Source organism: Balaenoptera physalus, assembly GCF_965194825.1.
Source record: "Balaenoptera physalus genome assembly, chromosome: 17".
Classification (NCBI taxonomy): domain Eukaryota; kingdom Metazoa; phylum Chordata; class Mammalia; order Artiodactyla; family Balaenopteridae; genus Balaenoptera; species Balaenoptera physalus.
In genome coordinates, this window is record NC_138895.1 from 52,656,520 (window position 1) to 52,679,712 (window position 23,193).

General features: G+C 34.5%; 1 protein-coding gene and 1 pseudogene across 23 annotated transcripts in view; one reads left to right on the forward strand and one right to left on the reverse strand.

Annotated features, from left to right (window-relative positions):
• Positions 1 to 23,193, forward strand: part of RIMS2 (regulating synaptic membrane exocytosis 2) — a 596,173-nt gene that overhangs the window by 90,060 nt on the left and 482,920 nt on the right. The gene's annotated exons all lie outside the window — the stretch shown is intronic.
• On the reverse strand, positions 7,768 to 16,185 carry LOC309646741 (actin-related protein 3 pseudogene; annotated as a pseudogene). The gene is made up of 2 exons: positions 16,164 to 16,185; positions 7,768 to 16,051 (listed from the first exon to the last, which is right to left on the reverse strand). The product of its transcript is annotated as an actin-related protein 3 pseudogene (transcript).

Below are 23,193 nucleotides of genomic sequence, written 5' to 3' on the forward strand. Positions count from 1 at the left end.
TATTTTATTAATTTTTGTGTGGATATGTAGGTATAAATATGCATTGCTTAAAAGTTAGAAAATAAAGATAAGTATAAAGATGAAAACCACTCATAAGACTCATCTTTAAAATGAGGATAATAATAGTACCTCTTTTAGAGTTAAGAGGGTTAAATGAGTTAATGTTAGTAAATTACTTAGAACAACACCTGGTACATAGTGAATCACTATGTAGTTGTTTGTGTACTAAAATAGAATAAAATCCCACAAGTGAATGACTTCCACTATTCAGATTATGCACATACACATATATGCCAGAGGTTAGATTATTTCTTTAAGAATTTTCACATTGACAGTAAGGAAAAGAAATTCTGATAATGAACCTCGTTAAACAGCAAAGCAGAAACATAATCTTCCCCTTGTTTTTCTGAGAGTAAATGGCATCAATCAGTATTCAAATGTAATTGGATTTCCTTTATTTTTCTTATTGATTTGTAAGAATTCTTTGAATATTCTAGACATTAATGCCTTTTTAATGTTGCAGATATTTTCTCCCAGTGTGTTACCTTCCTGTTATGGTAGATGTCCCATGATGTCCTTCATTAAACAGACATCTTTAATTTTTATGTAGTCAAATGTATAATTTTTTACTTCATCGTCATGTTAAGAAATCTTTATTCACTACAAGATGTTAATAAGATGTTTTCTCTATTTTCTTATGTTAGTTTTATCTTTCTCATTTAGTACTTTATAATCAATTTGGAATTTTTTTTTCTTTTAATGGTGTGAAGCAGGGCTTGTCAAACTACAGCCCCAAGTCCAAGTCTGGCTCAAATCTGGCTGAATTTTTATACAGCCTATGAGTAAAGAATGGTTTTATATTTTTAAATGTTTAAAAAATCAAAGAATAATAATACTTTGTGATATGTGAAAATTATATGAAATTCAGTTTTTGGTATTTCATAAATAAAGCTTTATTGGAACACAGCCATGTTCTTTCATTTATGTGTTGTCTATGGCTGCTTTTCTGCTAAAATGGCAGTGTTGAGTAGTTGCAACAGGGACTGTAAAGCCTGCAAAGCATAAAATGTTTACACTCTGGCCCTATAGAATAATTTGCCGACCCCTGGTATAAAGAGATACATAATTTCACTTTTCCTCTTATAGTGAGTTTCTATGATATTATCAACCAAGACATTGCATTTTTTTCTTCCATTCATTTGTGATACTGCCTCTTTTATGGATTTTGTTTTCTTTAATCACTATGGCTTTGTGTTTTAGCCATTTAAACTGTAGGGGTCCTTAAAAGCGTGTTCCTCTTTACAATCAGCATCAACTTTGTCTTTTCTGGATTTAATTGATCAATATTTTCCTATTTGTGGTCCTTTTCTCTTAGGCATTAAGAACAGTCCCTCTTACACCCTTGTGCTGAAAGTCATCAGATGATATTTATTTAATGTGATAAATCTGCCTAGAGGCAGAGGTCTGAACTTGGTGGCCTCCTTTAGTCCCTTCCTTTTTTTTTCTTTTTTTTTTTAAACTAAAAACCACTCTGGTTTAATTCTTATGCGTGTAACAAGGAAGTGAGTCAACATTTATAGAGAGTCCATTATGTGCCACTCAATGTACCACATGTTTTTATAATATTCCAAACATATAGAAACGTTTAGAGTAATAAACATGTGCCATGTATTTTCATCCATTATTTTATTTAATTCTAACTACCACTCTATGAGGTAGCTAGCTATTTTAGTTCCCATTTTTACAAGTGGATTATAAAATGGTTAAGTAACTTGCCAGGTAGTGAACATTGGAGCCAATATTCAAACCTCTGTCTGCTTGACTCCAAAGCCCATACTCTTCCATATAAAAACTGAAAAATTAAATTGGGAGATCATGTTATCAACCTCCAATATGTCAGAACAAAATCCTTATCATCCTCATTGTCTTTGAGAGTATCTTGTGGATAGGATCAGACACTTAGTGTCTTTCTTTATTCCTTTTAAGTTTTTTTTCTGAAAAACCTCATTATTTTAAGTGCTCTCATATGTTGCGACAGCAGGTTCCTTTGTCAGCCATATCCTGTTCAGAATAAATAACCTGTGCTATGCCAGCATGATTTATTGCTGCTACTTCCTTTCTTTATGTTTTGAGTAGTTTTATCATAAAAGGATATAAAGTGTTTTAGACGTGTGCAAATGCCTGAGTGACTAGAGCAGTTCACCTGGCTGCTTGGCTACCTGCCTGTGGACAGTGCTTCATTTGATAGCAGAGACGGTAGGAGAACAAATTAGCATTTTAAAACAGGACCAGTATACTGAATCCTATCACCATTTCTCCTCTAACGACCTCCACAGAGAATTTACGGGTTTCAAAGGATCAGAGCACATATACATACGATTCCTCAAGCAATCTAAGTCACCGTGATGAGGGCAGAAAGAGCTTGTTTAGCAAGTTCCCTTGCTGAACATGTGTTGCTAATTGTAAATCCCTTTTCTTGGGTACTTTGAAAATGGATTTTACATATCTATGTGTAAGATTTATCTTTAAACTGCCTATAAGCATAGGGTGCACTGGATGGTTTCTTCTTTTTTAAACCAGGTGATATCTTAAAAATATTATATATATTTTATTATGAGAAAATAGAATTACATTAGAGAAAATTTGGAAAATAGAGGCAGGAATCTACCCACAATCTTGCTTCTCTAATAAAAACAGTAATAATATTTTGATGTATTTCGTGCTTGTCTTTAAAAAAATCTTATGCATTAAAAAAACAAAAAACTTAGAGCTAATCTTGCAGATAATATCTTAACGTCTCTTTTGGACCCAAGGCTGTATGATTTATAATGATGATGCCAAGGATTTTCGAAATGTGTATGTTTGTGTCATGGACTAATTTGTTGCCTTGTTCACTCTGAATTATTAATTCTTATAATTTACTATGGAAAAACAATTTTTCATTCTTCATGATTTATTTGGTTTTCTCAGTTATAAAAAGTAATGACCTTATTGTGAGCAATTTTTAGATTTTTGAGAAATGTGTTTTTCTCTATAAATCTCTAAAAATTAATGATAGTTTAAAAAAAATGTTTGATGCTATGGCAAATTACCATGTATTTTGGATTGTTTCTCTATATACAGACACTAAATGTATCATTTGCGGAATCAATTATTTTTGGTTTCCCTGATAGAACAGTTAATTAAGTTGTACTCATATTTTATTATGTAATTTAGGTAGCTAGAAACTGTAGAGAGCCATTTTCAGTCTTATTTTTGCTACCATATATATATGACCAAAATGTACATAGAGGTCTCAACCATGCGTCCACTCCTCCTGATATTTTTGAATGTTTACTGTGTGCCTAGCATTGTTTAAAATTCTTGTCCCAAGGATGAATAAGACATAATCTCTGCTTTCAGGGGGCTCACTTACATAAAATTATTAGGACTTTATGTGCTACATTTATTTAATATAAATGTTTTGGATATATTGGTTTACTATTTTATTGATTTATTTTCAATACGTATACATAATATAATACAATGCAATGTAATATAAAAGTTATAAAAATATGTTGTGAAAAGTTTCTTTTCCAAAACTTTTCCCCATTTATCTGTTGTTCTTTGCTAAGGAGAATATATTCATAGAAATGAAATGTAAATAATTTAAAGGCAGGGATACTTGAAAAATTTTGAATTTAGTTTTGAAAAGGAAATTCAATTTTGAAAAGTGTACTTTCGTTTATTGAGTAACCACTATGTGCCAGGCACTTTACAAGTATCTTATTTAATCTATCTAGTCTTGTCACAATTTTATTAATTACAAATGGAGGTTCAATGAAATAAAGTAAGTTGCTCATGATCACATGAATATCAAGTAACATAGCTAAGAAATAGGAACTAGTTCTGTCTAAATTATCCTGAGCCCATTCTCTTTGTTCATCAGCTATCTTACACAAATTAATGCTTTGGAATTTCAATTGAGTTTACATTAAAATGTTGTTGTTTTTCCCTCAGAAAATGGTTAGGAAATAGACTTTTACACTAAACTGATAATGATAAACTTGAGTAACTAGTGAAAGAAATTTGGGAAAAGATGTATGAAGAAAAGATTATAGTTTTTAAATGATACGGTCAATATTTCATTGCTCGTGTTAATATAAAAGAATAAAAATCATTTTGTCTTGAATTTACATTCTATTATAGATTTACTGTCATCTATATATTTAACTTACAAAAAAATTTACATTTGCATTCCCTGAGTAAATACTGTGTGGCAGTGAGGGAACATCTTTTGGTGTTAGGGGGAGAACAATTTGGCATTGAAAAGTTGTCACATATATAATCCAGATTAATTATGTAACTTTTGTCCACTAAACTTAATATGGAAAGGACTTCAGCTTTCATTGACAATCACTTCATTGACTAACAGCTTGACAAATGTTCTCTTCCATTATTCATAAGCATAGTGGCTCATTTTTACAGACAAAGGTAGCAATAGCTAAGGTTCTGGAACCATCATTTCTAAAACACTGATTTGTTTGCTGTGAGTAACATGCAAAAAAAAATTGGCGCATTTATAGATGTTTACAAATGTTAAAATGTTTGGCATTATATAGGAAGTTATGTGGTTATTAATGGAAATGTTCATATTTTCCCCCTGAATATGTCCAGATATTTTCATAGATCTTGTGGCAGAAAGTGCCTGGCCCATTTTAGGAACTGAAAGAAAGCCAGAGTGACTGAAGTACAGATTAAATGGGGATCATGGAGAGATGTGGGCAGGTGGTGTAGCAGCTTTAAGTGCTGATGGCAGAGGTAGAGGCAGAGGCAGCAAGAAAGTTTTTGGTCTCTATTCTGTCTTATTTAATATTGTTTATATTTATATTAGAGAGTAGAAGTCTTTCACTATGTGGTCTCTTTTCTTTGCCCCTTCTCCCTTTTTTGTAATTCTGATATTATAAATATTTGGCGGCTTAGTTTTATTTTAATATCGTTTCATAATATCCTTAGCCTCCTCTTTCTTTAGACATTGGTTCCCTTCTAAGGTCTGCGATATAGCTGGGCTGCTTCCTTGAATTAGGTTTCCCAGAGCAGGATCTTCCAGACTTTATGCTAGAGGATATATGCTTGGCTGCTAGTGCCACGTTGTTAAGGTAGAGTCTTAACATTCATTATATAAGATTTTACTTATTTTCTCTGTGTTCAGTATATTGCTTTTGCCCTCATCTCTGCTGGTATCCCTTAGTTAATCACTCTCTGTTTTACCCTCTCCAGAGAAGATGCTGTTAATCTTCTACTGAGGTTGGGGAGAGGCATGGAGTGAGTGCAGGAATTTGGGTCCTAATCTTGTTCTTAAAGAGACTTTCAACTTGATTTTAGTCCCATTTTTACTCTTCACTTCTAGAGATACCTGGTGTAGCTAATGAGGTTCCAGGATGTTAATTTGCTTCTTTGCTTTCTTCACTGCTACTTTAAGATTCAGCTTTGTTGGGCCTGCTGAAGTCAGTTACCACTTGTCTGTCTGCTTTGCAACTCAGTAAATTTTGCTACCATTGGATCTGTTAGGGTCCAGGGCAGGCTGCCCCAAAATATGCCTCAATGCATATTGATTATTTTGAATTAAAGTGACTTGAGAAACAGCTGGTGAGAAAAAAAAATGATGTTTAAAAAAATACTCTGAGCTGCCTCTTTCCACCTAAAAGCAGGAAATAAACCTCCCATATGAAGGTATCCTCCCTGTACCAGGAGGGTAGAAAGAAAGCATCCTTATCAACAGTTAGGGAATTCAAGGCTAAGAGACCTGTATAAACAAATTTTATTACGTCTTGATGAGCCTGCAACCCCAAGCACAAGTCCTTTTGTTTTATTAAATCTTTGCAAATAATTGTTTCTTTGTCTAAAAATGATAAATACACAGCCTGCTTTTGTTAACTTCAGAGGAACCATGTCTATGGGACCTTCATGCATATGAATTAAATAGTTTTTTTTCCTCCTGTTAATCTGTCTTATGTCAATTTAATGATTAGACCAGCCAAAAGAACTCAAGAGGAGTAAGGGGGAAATTTCCTCCTCCCTGACAGATCTTAACCCATTCCATCGATAAAGAAACAAAACACTATTATTGTTTCTTTGGGGTAGTTTTTGGGAGAGAATGAAACCAAATGCTTGTGTTCATAGCTCCACTCTTGGTTAATCTAATAATTTGAGCATAATAGCTCTGGTTTATTAATTATATTCTATCTATCTACCTATTATCATCATCGTCTTTATTCTTCTCTCCCTCCCTCTTTCCTTCTATCTATCTCTCTATCATCTATTTTTGTCTACTTGTTTTAGCAGTTTCTGAGATGGCTGTGTTTACATTTTCAGTTATAATTGCTGATTTTTCTGTTTATTCCTGTAGATTTGTTTATTGCTTCATGTATTTGGGTACATATATGAGTATGATGGATATACTTTATTTTGTTGTTTCTTTTACAGATACAGATAAGTAATTCTTTGTCCCCTTAACTGTTTGGTCAGCTATCAGTCAGGGTCCAGTCAGGAGATACAAAAATTTGAAAAGGGAAGTTTTCATATAACAAGTGAACTATTTATAGGGAATTAAGTGCTGAACAGGGATAAAAGAGAATGCCCTAGGACTGAAGGAGTACTCAAGGAAAGAATAAACTTGGAAGCCAGGGTCCCTCCTCAAGGCTGGATTCAGAACTTGTTGGAGAGGACGGAGTTGTAGCCCATTGGATAGTGGAGAGAGGTTTGTTAGGTTGCCCTGGGCCAGAGCTGGCCATTGTCAGTAGGAAGGATGGTGGGAGGAGAACCACAGTCTGGGGCTGGCAGGTTGAAAGCTTTCCACTTGGGTGCTGGTAGGATGAGGGTGGTGGGCAGGTTACCAAGGCCCAGCACATTTGTAGGTAGGAAACCCTCAACTGGAGGCTACTGGAAGTGAAACTGCTTGCTGGGGTATTGATGAAGTTCACCAAAAATCTGCTTTGGGGGAGTACTGTTGAACTTTCCAGGAAGTGGGCTGGGGTTCTGGCTGACTTCCTGGAAAGCTGCTAGCAAGTCACCTGTGGAATGTGCTATTGAATTCTATGGGAAACTGGATGAACACCCTCAGAACTCATTGGATATCCACTCTTGGGGGTCTCTGTTGAACTCACCACTGAGAAGCCAGTTGGGATTCCCATGGACCTTATTGGGAAGCTGCCCATGCAGTGCTGCTGACCTCTAGTTTTGTTTTTAGAGTGTTTGCCATTATCTTGAGACCCATAGTCATGCTTACTTACACACCCAAATACAGTGCAGAGCTTTGCTCTTCTTTGAAAGCATGAACAGACAGTACCAAGAAAAGCAAACACAAAGTAAAATAAGTGCAAATTAAAATTTCAATAAAATTGGTAAAGATTAAAAAGTTGGATACATTGTCTTGTCGAGGCTGTGGGAATGACATTCTCATACACTATTAGTGGAAACAGAAATTAATACAACTTTAGAGAGGGCAATTTGGAATATTGAACAAAATTTGAAATGTTCCTCAATTCTACCACAAGGAAATTATCCTACAGGTATACTTGCACATATGCAATGTGACATGTACAAAAATATGTTTATAATAGCAAAAGTTTAGCTATAATCTGGTTAAATAAGTTGTGGCATATCCATACAAAGTAATAATTAATTCATTAATATAAATGTGATAATTCTATATGTACCAATACAGAAAAAAATCCAAGATATACAAGTAAGAGATAAAATTAAGGTACAGACCATTTGTTTAAAAATCATATGTCTATATAATATCTGTCAGAATATATAGAAGAAAATGTTGCTAAGAAGAACGTGAAGCAGGAGGAAAGCAAACAGAAAGCACACCTTTTGAGAAAACAGGAAAGTACACGTTCTTTCTCTTCCAGTCTTGTAGTCTCCCACTAGCACCTCCTAATGGCAGAGCCTACTATAGGGCCAGCTGACAAAGCAGAAGTGGGTGGTGGGTGATATCACAGCATCAGAATCAGAGTCAAGTGTAGAGGGTAGGTTTGGAGCTGAGAAATAATAACTCAATAACTGGCACATCTTATCTGTTTCAGAACTCCGATCATATGGTACATGTTTTCTAGTTTGTTGTTCGGCTTTTTAGGTTGTAGGCCATAGTAGATTCAGCCTGCCACAGTCATGATATCTTATCCTTTTTATATTTTGCTGGATTCAGTTTGCTGATCGATTAAGGATTTTTGCATCTGTGCTTATAGGGGATGTTAGTCAGTAGTTCTCTTTTCTTGAATTGACTTTTCCTAGCTTTGGTATCAGAGTAATAATGCTGGCTTTACAAAACAAGATGGAAAGTGTTCTCTCTTCTGTTTTTGAAAGATGTGTGATTTTGTGAAAGATAAATATCTGTGAAAGATAAGTATTATTTATTCCTTTAATTTTTGATAGAATTCACCACTGAAGCTATGTAGGCCTGGAATTTTCTTTGTGGGAAGGTTTTTCTTTCTTTCTTTTTTTTTTCCCCCGAATTCTCATTTTGAAGTAATTTTTGATTTACAGAAAAGTTGCAAAGATGTTATGGAGAGTTGCTGTATCCCTTTTACCTAGCTTTCTGCAATGTTGACAATTTATATAACCATGATGTATTTATCAAAGCAAAGAAAAAAGCACTGGTACAAAAAGCAAAGAAAAAAGCACTGGTAACTAAACTATAAGCTGTACTAGAGTTTTACCGTTTTTCCTGCTAATATCTTTTTTGTGTTACAGGATTCAATCTAGGATACAAAGCTCCATTTAGTTGTTATGTCTCTTTAAGTCTCTTCCAATTTGTGACAATTTCTCAGTCAGTCTTTGTTTTCATTATTTTCACATTTCAAAGAGGTCAGGTATTTTATAGAATGTCACTCAATTTCGGTTTGTTTTGATGTTTTCTTATGATTAGACTGGGGTTATGAATTTGGGGAAGAATTCCACAGTGGCCTTTACATTATATCAGTGGGTTAACTTTGATTACATGGTTAGGGTGGTGTCTTATCAAGTTTCTCCACTGTAAAGTTACTATTTTTTCCCTTTCCATTCTCTATTTGTTAGAAGTAAGTCACTAATTCCAGTCCCCATTTAATGGCAGAGGAGTTAAGCTCCACTACCTTTGATAGAGGAATATCATAGAATTTATGGGCATATATTAAAACCACGGTGGTTAATAAATATTTGGGGGCAGATACTTTGAGGCTATGCAAATATTCTCTTTCTCTTTTAAGTTGTGACCACCATCTTATTTGCAGCAGTTATTACTGTGATATTCTAATGGTGATTTTCTATTTGCCTCATACCTTTTACATTTATTATTTGGAATTCTTCTGTAAGGAAGATATGTCCCTTCTCTATTTATTTATATCAATATGAGTTCATGAATATTTATTTTGGGGGGATATTATCAGTATTATTATTTATTTTGTCCTCAAATTTTTCCAGCTTTGGCCACTGGGAGCTCTTTCAGGTTGGCTTCTATATCTTATTGATATGCTCCATTTTCTTTTTCTTTTTCTTACTTTCTGGCATTACAAGATAATCTATGTTCATCTTGTATTTTTCCTTCCTAGCCTGAAAATCAGCCATTTCTCCAAGTAGCCTTGGTTCCTTTGATTGGAAAATGGTATAGAGAAGCCAAGATCTGGTGTTAGGTGTGCTCATAGTTACTGGGGTTTCACTATTTTTAGGCCCTTTCAGTGGACATAATGAGGAAATATATGTATGTATATTAACCCATGTAGACAACACTTACATGTATTTTTCTTTTTATCTGTCTATCTATCTATCTATTGGCATACATCATTTTATTGTGCTTTACTCTACTGTGCTTTGCAAACAGTGCATTTTTTTACAAATTGAAGGTTTGTGTCAACCCTGCCTTGAGCAACTCTATCGATGAGTTTTCCCAACAGCATTTGCTCACTTCATGTCTCTTTGTCACATTTTGGTAATTCTTGCAATATTTAAACACTGTACCAGCAAAAAGATTATGACTTGCTGAAGGCTCAAATGATGGTTAGCATTTTTTGGCATCAAATATTTTTAAATTAAGGTATGTACATTGTTTTTTAGATATAATGCTATTTGACAGTTAATAGACTACAGTATAGTATAAACAGGACTTTTATATGCAATAGAAAACCAAAAAAAATTTTGTGACTTGCTTTGTTGTGATACTCGCTTTATTGTGGTAGTCTGGGACAAACCCAAAACCCCCTCTCTCTCTTTCTCTTTATCTGCCTACCTATCATTTATCACTTTTATCTATAGTATGTAAACATGCATGGCTTTATTTTATTTTTAACTTTTTACTTTATATTGGAGTATAGTCGATTAAAAATGTTGTTTTAGTTTCAGGTGTACAGCATAGTCATTCAGTTACATAAATACATATATCTATTCTTTTTCAAATTCTTTCCCCATTTACGTTGTTACATAAAATGGAGCAGAGTTCCCTGTGTAGGTCCTTGTTGGTTATCCATTTTAAATATAGCAGTGTGTACATGTCAATCCCAAACTCCCTATCCCTCCTCCCCACCCTTCCCCCACATAGCCATAAGTTCCTTCTCTAAGTCCGTCTGTTTCTGTTTTGTAAATAAGTTCTTTTGTATCACTTTTTTTTAGATTCCACATATAAGCCATATCATATGATGTTTCTCTTTCTCTGTCTGATTTACTTCACTTAGTATGAGAATCTCTAGGTCCATCCATGTTGCTGCAAATGGCATCATTTCATTCTTTTCAGTGGCTGAGTAGTATTCCATTGTATATATGTACACATCTTCTTCTTCTTCTTTTTTTTTTTTATAGTGAAGAATCTATTTAAGGTGCTGCAGGGAGGGCCACACGGCCGGGCTTGTGGCTCCTGGCGCAGCAGGGGCCTCCTGCCGGCTCCACGAGCACTTTCTACTTGTGCATGGGCTTGGTTTCTATGAATTGCCATTAAACATCGCTGCACTAGCCAGCCTCCGGCCTCTGTCTGCGGGCGGCGGGGCCTCGGGTGGCGGGAGACTGCGGGCACGCGGGGCAGGGATCTGAGCCGTGCCGGTGCGGGTGCATGGTTTTCCGCCTCCGACGTGTTTCCGGCCTTAAAGGCATTTTGCCCTTCCCTTTAAGACGCACTGCCCCTTCTCAGTCACTCCCAAAATAGCGGACCTACTGGGCTCCATCCTGAGCTCCATGGAGAAGCCACCCAGCCTCGGTGACCAGGAGACTCAGCGCAAGGCCCGAGGTGAGGATCCCAAATTCACAACCGGCTTTCTTCGCCCGGTTCTCAGGACCGCACTCCTCCCCCTTTGGACGACCCCGCCTTCTCAACCTTGAAAGACCCCTCACGGGCCCCTTCAGAGACCCCCTGAATCCCTAAAAGGGCTGCTGACCCCCACATCTTCTTTATGCAGTCCTCTGTCAATGGACATTTAGGTTGCTTCTGTATGTTGGCTGTTGTAAACAGCACTGCAATGAACATTGGGGTGCATGTATCCTTTTGAACCATGTTTTTCTCCGATATATGCCTGAGGAGTGGGATTGCAGGATCATATGGTAACTCTATTTTTAGTTTGTTAAGGAACCTCCATACTGTTCTCCACAGTGGCTGTACCAATCTACATTCCCACCAACAGTGTAGGAGGGTTTCCTTCTCTCCACACCCTCTCCAGCATTTATTGTTTGTGGATTTCTTGATGATAGCCATTCTGACTGGTGTTAGGTGATATCTCATTGTAGTTTTCATTCTGTAATAAGTTCTGTAAAAGTTACTGATGTTGAACATCTTTTCATGTGCCTCTTGGCCATCTGTATGTCTTCTTTGGAGAAATGTCTATTTAGGTCTTCTGCCCATTTTTTGATTGGATTGTTTGTTTTGACAATATTAAGCTTCACGAGTTGTTTGTAAATTTGGGAGAGTAATCCCTTGTTGCTCACATCATTTGCAAATATTTTCTCCCATTCTGTGTGTTGTCTTTTCATTTTGTTTATGGTTTCCTTCACTGTGCAAAAGCTTTTGAGTTCAAATAGGTCCCATTTGTTTATTTTTGTTTTTATTTCCATTACTCTGGGAGATGGATTGAAAAAGGTATTGCTGTGATTTATGTCAGAGATTGTTCTGCCTATGTTTTCCTCTAAGAGTTTTATAGTGACCAGTCTCACATTTAGGTCTTTAATATATTTTGAGTTTATTTTTGTGTATGGTGCTAAAGAATGTTCTAATTTCATGTTTTTACATATAGTTGTCCAGTTTTCCCAGCACCATTTATTGAAGAGACTGTCTTTCCTCCATTGTATAGTCTTGCCTCCCTTGTCATAGATTAATTGACCATAGGTTCGTGGGTTTATTTCTGGGCTTTCTATCCTGTTCCATTGATCTGATTTCTATTTTTGTGCTAGTACCATACTGTTTTGATGATTATAGCTTTGTAGTATAGTCTGAAGTTAGGGCGCCTGATTCCTCCAGCTCCATTTTTCTTTTTCAAGATTGCGTTGGCTATATATGGGGTCTTTTGTGTTTCCATACAAATTGTGAAAGTTTTTGTTCTAGTTCTGTGAAAAATGCCATTGGTAGTTTGATAGGGATTGCATTGAATCTGTAGATTGCCTTGGGTAGTATAGTCATTTTGACAATATTGATTATCAATATTGATTCTTCCAATCCAAGAACACAGGATATCTTTCCCTCTGTTTGTGTCTTCTTCAGTTTCTTTCATCCAGTGTCTTATAGTTTTCTGAGTACAGGTCTTCTGTCTCCGTAGGTAGGTTTATTCCTAAGTATTTTATTCTTTTTGATGTGATGGTAAATGGGATTGTTTCTTGAATTTCTCTTCCTGATCTTTCATTCTTAGTGTGTAGCAATGCAACAGATTTCTGTGTATTAATTTTGTAGACTGCAACTTTACCATATTCATTGATGAGATTTAGTAGTTTTCTGGTAGCGTTTTTAGGGCTTTCTATGTATAGTATCATGTCATCTGCAAACAGTGACAGTTTAACTTCTTTTCCAATTTGGATTCCTTTTATTCCTTTTCTTCTCTGATTGCCATAGCTAGGACTTCCAAAACTATGTTGAATAAAAGTGATGACATATGCATGTCTTTAGACTAATATCTTTGACTCTGAACTCAGCACTGCAGGCAGGGTCCATTCTAGCCTCCTCTCTTTGCTTATTTGTAACTTCTTTCTCTGATAGTGAGAAATCTGGGACTTATTATCAACAATTCATTTACTTATTGTCCAACCCTGGCAAACATGTAGAATACTATCAGAATTGCTAACCTGTGCAATGTGAAACAACTTTGCCAATTAGATTGCAGAATTTATATATAGTTCTTTTTTTGTCTTTAGTGTTACAGTTTTCTTAACTGTCCTTTCCTAATGTTACTTAGGACAGCAACTTTCCCCCCCATCCCTGTCAGTGAGGTTATGTTACACATTTTCCATATAGAGATTCATTTGTCACATTCTGCATTCCATCCTAGGATTCTCCTGTCCTTCTGATTGACTTTTAAAAATTTTGTATATATTAAGGTTTACTCTTTGTAACCTTTTTTTGTGGGTTTTTTTTTTTTCCTGTGGGTTTTGTAGTCATGTATACAGCAACACAGTATCATACAGAATAGTTTCAACAGTTTTCCTAAAAATTCTTCTGTACCTCTTTGTTGTTAACTCCTCCTGGATCTTAAGGGAAAAGCTTTTAGTTTCTCATCATTCAGTCTGATGTTAGCTGTAGGTTTTTTTGTTATAAAATTGAGGACATTTCCTCAATTCCTTGTGTGTTAAGAGTTTTTATCATGAATGGTTCTTGGATTTTGTCAAATGCGTTTTCTGCATCTGTTGATGTAGTCATATGATTTTTCTTCTTTAGCCTGTTGATGTGATAGATTACATGAACTGAGTTTCGAATATTGAACCAGCGTACCTGGGATAAATCCAGCCTGGTCATGGTGTACAATTGTTTTTATACATTGTTGGATTCAATTTGCTAATATGTTGTTGAATATATTAGCATTTGATCATGAGAGATGTCATAATTTTCATTTATTTTAATGTCTTTGCCTAGTTTTCATATAAAGGTGATGCTGCTCTAAGAGAATGAGTTTTAAAAGTGTTCCCTTGGCTTCCTTTTCTGGGAAATTGTAGAGGATTGGTATCATTTCCTCTTTAAATGTTTGGTAGAATTCACAGATGGAACCGTCTGGAACTTGGTGATTTCTGCTTTGCAAGGTTATTAGCTATTGATTCAATTTCTTTAATAGATGTAGACCTATTCAGATTACCTGTTTCTCCTTGTGTGAACTTTTGTAGACTGTATCTTCCAAGAAAATGGTCCATTTCATCAAAGTTATTAAATTTCTGGGCATAGAATTCTTCTTAACATTTTTAAAATCGTTTTTAATGTCACAGAATCAGTAGTAATGAACTGTCTTTCATTTCTGTTATTAGTAATTTGTGGCTTCTCTCTTTTACTTGACTAATCTAGATAAGGGTTTATCATTTTATTGGTCTTTACAAAGAGGCAGCTTTTGGTTTTGTTGACTTTTATCTGTTGATTTCATATTTTATATTTCACTGATGTCTGCTCTAATTATTTTTTTGAAGAAAATAGACTTATTAACTTAAAAGAACTTGAAACAAGTATTCAAAAGAAATTTGTGCCTTTATTAGAATGGTGTTAGGCTTTAAAAATTACCAATTTTGGTAATCAAATGATTCATGTTTTTAAATAAGAAATGACACTAGAACTGCAATACTGGTCCAACGGTCTTATTTTTACTTTTCCTTTAAAGCAAGAAACAGAATGAGAGTTAAACAGAAAGCACTAGCAGGCATCAGTTAATCCAAGATAATAGCTTCTTAGTTCCAAAAGCACTTGCAAAGAAAACCACTGGGGGACACAAGGTATGAAAGCAATTCATAATAACTGGAATCCCTTGAGCGTGTGTCTTCACCAAGTGTCATAGGCTTTTTGAATTTGTCCTTTACTTGGTCACTTTTTTCCCTCAAATACTAGTTTTCCTGTGACTTTTCCCTGAAAGTATAAAAAGTATGAAATACAAACAAGCTCTTGCATTGTACACTTAGAAGTGTACAATTCAAGCATTACAGAGCTATCTACATACTGTCAAATCTTGGCTAATTCAATAGTATAGAACCTATCAGGGCACAGAAAGAACTAACACCTGCTTCTTTTTGTTACACATACAATTCAAATATTGAATCTGAAGAAAACATTTAATCATTTTGTCTCTCCTCTACATTCCCATGTTGATAAACTTACTAAAATATTGCTATGTAATTTAGTTTGGTCTTATTATTTCAAGTCAGGGTTAAAACCTCAAAACCAGCCATCCAGACAAAAAAGGCAATCAGAAAGATTATTTCTTCCTCACTTCCGTAACCCCAATAACTACGAAGTTAATTTTATGACGTAACTCCAAATACTGGATAATGATGACAAATGCTAGGCCCAATTTCTTCATTATCCTTTTTGGTGTGGCATACATGGTAGAATTCAGGCGTAGAAGCCAGCATGGATCCTCCAAACCACATTGCGTGTGACTGCATTTTGGGTGTGATGACTGGTACGTCGATAGGTTTTCATGTCAGTCTACCACCACTCAGTTCCTCACTTAATTTCAGCCTGGCATCTCCAGTTCTTTTCAAATCTCTTTGCAAGTGATGTCCAAAGTCCCTGAACATGGTTGAATCTCCAGAGAGGACAATATTCTTGCAGAAAGGATCTATGACATCAGTAGGACAACTGTGATTATTTACTTCATCTACAACTTCTGAGATAGGTTGAGTAAAGCCTGGATTAGCAAACTCTAGATGAAAAAAAGGTCAGGTCCCAAGAATCTCTCAATAAACAACACCAATGGAGAATTCTTTCTTTAGATAACATTGATTCCAGTATACTGTTTAATCCACTTTGCTCCATCTGTGTCATACTTGTTAAATTCTTTGACCAAATCTGGGCAGGCATAACTATAGTGCTCCTTTAACGTTCCCAAGGATTGCTCTGATGGATTCTTACTTTTCCATCTCTCAGTAATTGCTGAATAAAATATGTTATATTACATACATGTAAAATATGTTATATCACATCCTGTGTTATATACACAGCTGTTATATTACAGCTGTGCTTAATACAGCTGCCAATCACATACCCTTCAGCCACAGGGATGACATGGGTGACACTGTCTCCACTGTCTATTACCGTATTGCTCTAATTTTTATTATTTCTTTTCTTCTGCTTGTTTTAGATTTAATTTACTCTTTTTCCCCCCTAGTTTCCTAAAGTGGAAGTTTATTTTATGGATTTTAGGTCTTTCTTTTTTCCCTAACATATGCATCCAATGCTAGAAATTTCCATCTAAGCACATATTTAGCTGCATCTTGCAAATTTTGATACATTTTTATTTTCACTTCAGCTGAAATATATTCATAATATTTCAAATTTCTTTTGAGAATTCTTTGACCCTTGTGTTATTTAGAAATGTATTGTTTAATCTCCAGATATTTTTGGATTTCCTACTACTGTTCCGTAACTGATTTCTAGTTTAATTTGACTGTGAACTCAAAGCATACTTTGTATAATTTGTATTCTTTTAAGTTTGTTGAAGAGTGTATTATGGCTTAGAATGTGGTCTGTGTTGGTGAATATTCCATATGAGTTTGAGAATAATGTGTATTCTGCTATTATTGGATGAAGTATTATAGAAAGTTAGATCTGTTTTATTGATGATGCTATTCAGTTCAGCTATATCCTTGCTGATTTTCTGTCTACTGGATCTGTCAGTTACTGATAGAAGTGTGATGTCTTTAACTGTAATAAAGGATTTGTATATTTCTTATGCCTCTTGTATTTTGACATTTTTTTCCTCTTGTATTTTGATATTCTATTGTTAGGCTCTGCAAATTAAGGATTATTATGTGTCCTTGGGAAATTCACCCCTTTATCATTATGGAGTGCCCCTCTTTATGTTTGATTATTTTCCTTGCTCTGAAGGTCATTGTCTGAAATTAATGTAGATTCTCCAGCTTTCTTTTTATTAGTGTTAGCATGGTATATCTTTCTTCTTGACTTTACTGTGTCTTTCTATTTAAAGTGGTTTCTTGTAGAAAACACATTGTTGGTGCTCTCTCTCTCTTTATTTTTTTGTGTACTTTGACACTTTCTACCTTTTAATTGGTGAATTTAGATCATTCACATTTAAAATGATGATTGATATAATTGGATTAATAGCTATCATATCTGTAACTGTTCCAATCATTGCCTTTGTTCTTTATTTACTTTAGAGTTCAGCATTTTATATGACTTGATTCCATTTTCTCTCCTCACTTTGCATATGAATTATACTTCCCTTTTTAAAAATAATGTTTTTTAGTGGTTGCTGAAGAGTTTGCAACTGATTCAATAATTTACAACTAATTCAAGCCTACTTTCAGATAATACTATACCACCTCAGGGGTAGTATAAGTACTTTATAAAAGAGTATTCCTAATTTTCCCCTCTTGTACCTTGAAAGTTGGTATCATTCATTTCACTTATCCCTAAGCTATAATCATCAAATACAATGTTACTACTATTATTTTGAACAAACTTAGATCAATTAAAAATAAGAAAAAGAAAAGATTTTATTTTGCCCTCATTTATTCCTTCACTAATGCTCTTCCTATTTTTTATATAGATGTTTCCAACTTATATCATTTTCTTCTCCCTTTTTTACCCTCTTTGCAAGGCAGGTCTATTGATGACAAATTCCCTCAATTTTTCTTTGTCTGAGTAGGTATATTTCTCCTTCACTTTTGAAGTGAATAATTTCACTGGACACAGAATTCTAGGTTGGTGGGGTTTTTTTCTTTCAACAATTCAGATATTTTATTCTACTTTCTTTTTGCTTGCATGGTTTCTGAAGAGAAGTCCAAAGTAATTCTTATGTTTGTTTCTCTGTAGGTAAGGTGTTTGTCTTCTTTCTGGCTTCTTTCAGAATTTCCTCTTTGTCTTTGGTTTTCTGCAGTTTGAATAGGATTTTCCGAGGTGTAAAAAATTTTTTTTATATTAATTCTGCTTGGTGTTCCTCATGCTTCCTAGATCTGTGGCTTGGAGTCTGTCATTAATTTTGGAAAGTTCTCAGTCGTTATTACTAAAAGTTTCTTCTGTTCCTTTCTTTCTTCTCCTTCCAGCATTTCCATTGCATGTATATTATACCTTTTTGTAATTATCCCACAGTTCTTGGACATTCTGTTCCATCTTTTTCTTTTCTCTCTTTGCCTTTCAGTTTTAGAAGTTTTTATTGACATATCTTCAAGTTCATTTATTCTTTCTCAGCTGAGTGTAGTCTACTGATGAGTCCATCATGGGCATTCTTCATTTTTGTTACAGTGTTACTTATCTCTAGAACTTCCTTTTCATTCTTTCTTAAACAATTTATTTCTCTGCTCACAGGACCCATCTGTTCTTGCATGTTGTATGCTTTTTCCATTAGCACCTTTAACATATTAACTGTATTTATTTTGCCCAATTCCAGTTCTCTGCCTTATCTGAGTCTGTTTCTGATGTGTGCTTTGTCTCTTCAGACTGTTTATTCTTGCCTTTAGAATGCCTTGTATTTTTTGATGAAAGCTAGACAATGTTTATTGGGTAAAAGGAATGTAGGTAGATAGGCCAGTAGATAGTCCTTTAGTGTGGCAGATTTTATATTTATCTGGCAGTGTTTACTGATTGGTGTAGCTGTGGTGTCAGAGGCTAAAAATTTCCTCTATTGTCCTTAAATTTTTTCCAATTTTTTTTTTTCATGGTAAGATATACAAACATAAAATATTCCATCTTAACCACTTTTAAGTGTATAGTTCAGTTTCACTAAATACATTCATAATGTATTTATGCATTAATGCATTACTACCAACCATCTCAAGAATGCTTTCATGTTGTAAATCTGTCATACACCATGACCAAGTGGGAATTATCCCAGTGATACAAGGATGGCTCAATTATCTGTGAATCAGTGTGATCACATAAATCAATGTGATACACCACGTTAACAAACTGAAGAATAAAAATCATATGATAATTTTACTAGATGCAGAAAAAGCTTTCAACAAAATTCAACATCCATTTATGATAAAAACTCTCAACAATGTGGGTATAGAGGGAAGATACTGCAAGATAATAACTGCCATATATGACAAACCCACAGCTAACACATCATACTCAGTGATGAAAAGCTGAAATCATTTTCCTCTAAGATCAAGAACAAGACAAGGACACCTACTCTCACCATTTTATTCAACATAGTATTGGAAGTCCTAGTCACCGCAATCAGACAAGAAAAAGAAATAAAAGAAAATCCAGATTGGAAAGGAAGAAGTAAAACTATCACTGTTTGCAAATGACATGATACTATATATAGAAAATCCTAAAGATGTCACCAGAAAGCTATTAGAACTCATCATTGAATTCAGTAAAGTTGCAGGATGCAAAATTAATATATAGAAATCTGTCACGTTTCTATACACTAACAAAGAACTATTGGAAAGAGAAATTAAGAAAACAATCCCATTTACAATTGTATCAAAATGAATAAAATAGCTAGGAATAAGTCTAACCAAGGACATAAAAGACCCGTACTAAGAAAACTATGACACTGATGAAAAAAATTGAAGATGACACAAACAAATGGAAAGACATACCCGCTCATGGATTGGAAGAATATTGTTAAAATGACCATACTACTCAAGGCAATCTACAGATTCAGTGCAGTACTCATCAAAATACCAGTGACATTTTTCACAGAACTAGAACAAATAATTGTAATATTTGTATGGAAACACCAAAAACTCCAAATAGTCAAAACAGTGTTGAGAAAGAAGAACAAAGCTGGAGATACCACAGTCCCTGATTTCTTCTAAGAATTTTACAGTTTTAAGTATTAAATTTAGGTTTTGATTGACTTTGAGTTAATATTTACATATGATATTAAGCAAGGATCTAACTTCACTCTTTTTCATGTGGATAACCAAATTTTCCAGCACCATTGTTGAAAAGCCTGTCCTTTCCTCATGGAATGGTCTTGGCACACTTGTCAAAATCCAGTTGATTTTATGTATATAAGGCATTTATTTCTGGGCTCTCTATTGTATTCTGTTGGTCTATGTCTGTCTTAATGCCAGTACCACACTGATTACTGTACCTTTGTTGTAAGTTTTGGAATCAGGAAGTGTGATTCCTGTAGCTTTGTTCTTACTTTTCAAGATTATTTTGGCTATTTGGGCTCCCTTGAGATTCCATATGAATTAAGGATGACTTTTTGTATTTTGGCAAAAACATCATTGGGATTTTGATAAGGATTGCATTGAATCTATAGATTGCTTTGCATAGTATTTAGATATTGATCTGTGGTTTTCTCTTCATGTAGCATCTTTGTGTGGCTTTGTTATTATGGTATTGGTGATCTCAAACAATGTGTTAGGAAGTGTTCCTTCCTCTTGAATTTTTGGGAAAGTTAGAGAACGATTGGTATTAGTTCATTTTTAAGTGTTTGGTAGAAGTCACCAGTGAAGGCATCAGGTCTAGAGCTTTTCTTTGTCGAGATTTTTGATTAATGATTCAATCTTTTTACTAGTTAGAGGCCTATTCAGATTTTCTATTTCTTTGTGATTTCTTGGTATGTTTTGTGTTTGTAGGAATTTGTTCATTTCATCTAGGCTGTCCAATTTGTTGGCATAAAGTTGTTATAGTACTCATATTCCTTTTTATTTCTGTAGAACAGTAGTAGTGTTATCACTTCCATTTATGGTTTTAGTAATTTGGTTCTTTTCTCTTTTTTTCGTAGGCCATCTAACAAAATTTTTCATTTTGTTAATCTTTTCAAAGAACTAACTTTTAGTTTCATTGATTTTCTCTATTGTATTTTTTTCTATTTCATTTATCTCTGCTGTAATTTTTATTATTTCCTTCCTTCTGGTGGCTTTGGGTTAATTTGTGTTTCTTTTTCTAGTTTTATAAGTGCAAAATTAGGCTTTTGTTTTGAGGTCTTTCTTGTTTTTTAATGTATGGATTGGCCAAAAAGCTTGTTCAGGTTTTTTTTGTATCACCTTATGGAAAACCCCAAATGAACTTTTTGGCCCAGCCAATAATTGTTTATAGCTATAAATTTCTTGCTTTGCACCACTTAACCACATCCCATAAATTTTGGTACATTTTTTGTTTTGTTTTGTTTTGATTTGTCTCTGAGTATCTTCTAATTTTCCTTGTATTTTCTTTTACCTAATGTTTTTAAAGTGTATGTTGTTTAATTTCTACAAATTTGTAATTTCTCTAGTTTTCCTTCTGTTTTCAATTTCTCACTTTATCCTGTTGTATTTGAAGAAGATATTGGGTTGGCCAAAGATTTCGTTCAAGTTTTTCCATAACATCATATGGAAACACCCGAATGAACTTTTTGGCCACCCCAGTATTTTATGTGATCTCTATATTTTAAAGTTTACTGAGACTTAATTAGTGACCTGACATATGGTCTCTCCTGGAAGATGTCCCATTTCCACTTGAAAAGAATGTGTTTCCTGTTCTTGTTGGGTATTGTATTCTATATGTTTGTTTGACTTAGTTGGTTTATTGTGTCTTGGTGTGGGTCTCCTTGATTTCATCTTTTGTGGAATTTGTTCATTGTCTTTAATGTTTATATTAATGTATTTCATCAAATTTGGGAAAATTTCAGCTGTTATTTCTTCAAATATTCTTTCTCCTCCTCTGGAATTCCCACATCAAACCTATGTCTGCTTAGTGGTGTCCCACAAGTCCTTTAGACTGTCTTTTCTTCAATCTGTTTTCTTTCTGTTCTTCAGATTCAGTACTTTTCATTGTTTCATCTTCAAGTTCACTGATTATTTTCCCTCCTCAAATCTGCCTCTGCCTCCTTCTAGTGAATTTTTCATGTCTGTTTTTGTACTTTTTTCGGAAGGGGGAGATTTGTCTGGTCTAATAATTGACACAAGGCAGATTAACAGAAAAAAAAATTTAATTTGTATGCACAGAGGTCTCATAGAAATGGAACCCCTGAAGTGACCAAGGCAGGCTGTTTATAAAAAAAAATTAATTTTAGACAAAGAAACAATCATTTGTGAAGATTTACCAAAGGGGCTTGTACTTGTGGTAACAGACTAATGAAGAAGTCACACAGATTTTTTTATACAGCTTTCTTAGCCTTGAATTTCTTAATTCTGTTGATAAGGATGCTTTCTATACTTTGGGTATGGGGGAATACTTTCACATTGGAGATTTCTTTCTTGCTTTCAGGAGGAAAGAGAAGGATCAGAGTGTTGTTTTCTTTTAAGTATTTTTTTTTTTTTCTTCTCTCTGACTGATTCTCAAGTAACTTTAATTCAAAATAATCTATATGCCATTGTGGCATGTCTTGGAGTAAGTAGCCTGCTCTCAGTCCCAACAGCTTTCAGTCCAGAATCCTTTTTGGGTTCTTTTTAAGTTTTCTGTCTCTTTATTGGTATTTCCATTTTGTTCACACATTGTTTTCTTGACCTTCTCTACATCGTCAGTTCTTTGAGCATTTTGAAGATGATCGTTTTATTTTTTATTTTAAATTTTTAAAAATTTTTAAAATTAATTTTTATTGGAGTATAGTTGCTTTACAATGTTATGTTAGTTTCCACTGTACAGCAAAATGAATCAGCTATACGTATACATATATCCCCTCTTTTTTGGATTTCCTTCCCGTTTAGGTCAACATAGTGCATTAAGTAGAGTTCCTTGTGCTATACAGTATGTTCTCCTTAGTTACCTATTTTATATATAGTATCAATAGTGTATATGTGTCAATTCCAGTCTCCCAATTCCTCCCCCCAACCCCACCAATGTTGTTTTAAAGTCTTTGTCTAATAGATATGCCAGGTGTTTTTCAGGGACAGTTTTTGTTGTTCCTTTTTTCCTTTGAGTGGCCCATACTTTCTGTTTCTCAGTATGCCTCGTGACTTTTTTGTTGGAAACTGGACATTTGAATCTAAATATGTGGTAACTCTGGAAATCAGATTCTTACCCTTCACTAAGTTTTATTATTTTCTGTTATTGTTTTTATTTTATTTTATTCTTTTTTGTTGTAGGCTGTCTGTGTGCTGAGGATCAGGCTGTGCTATAAACTTAAGGTCTTCTCAGGTCTTTTCTGAATCTGTTCCTTTCCCTGG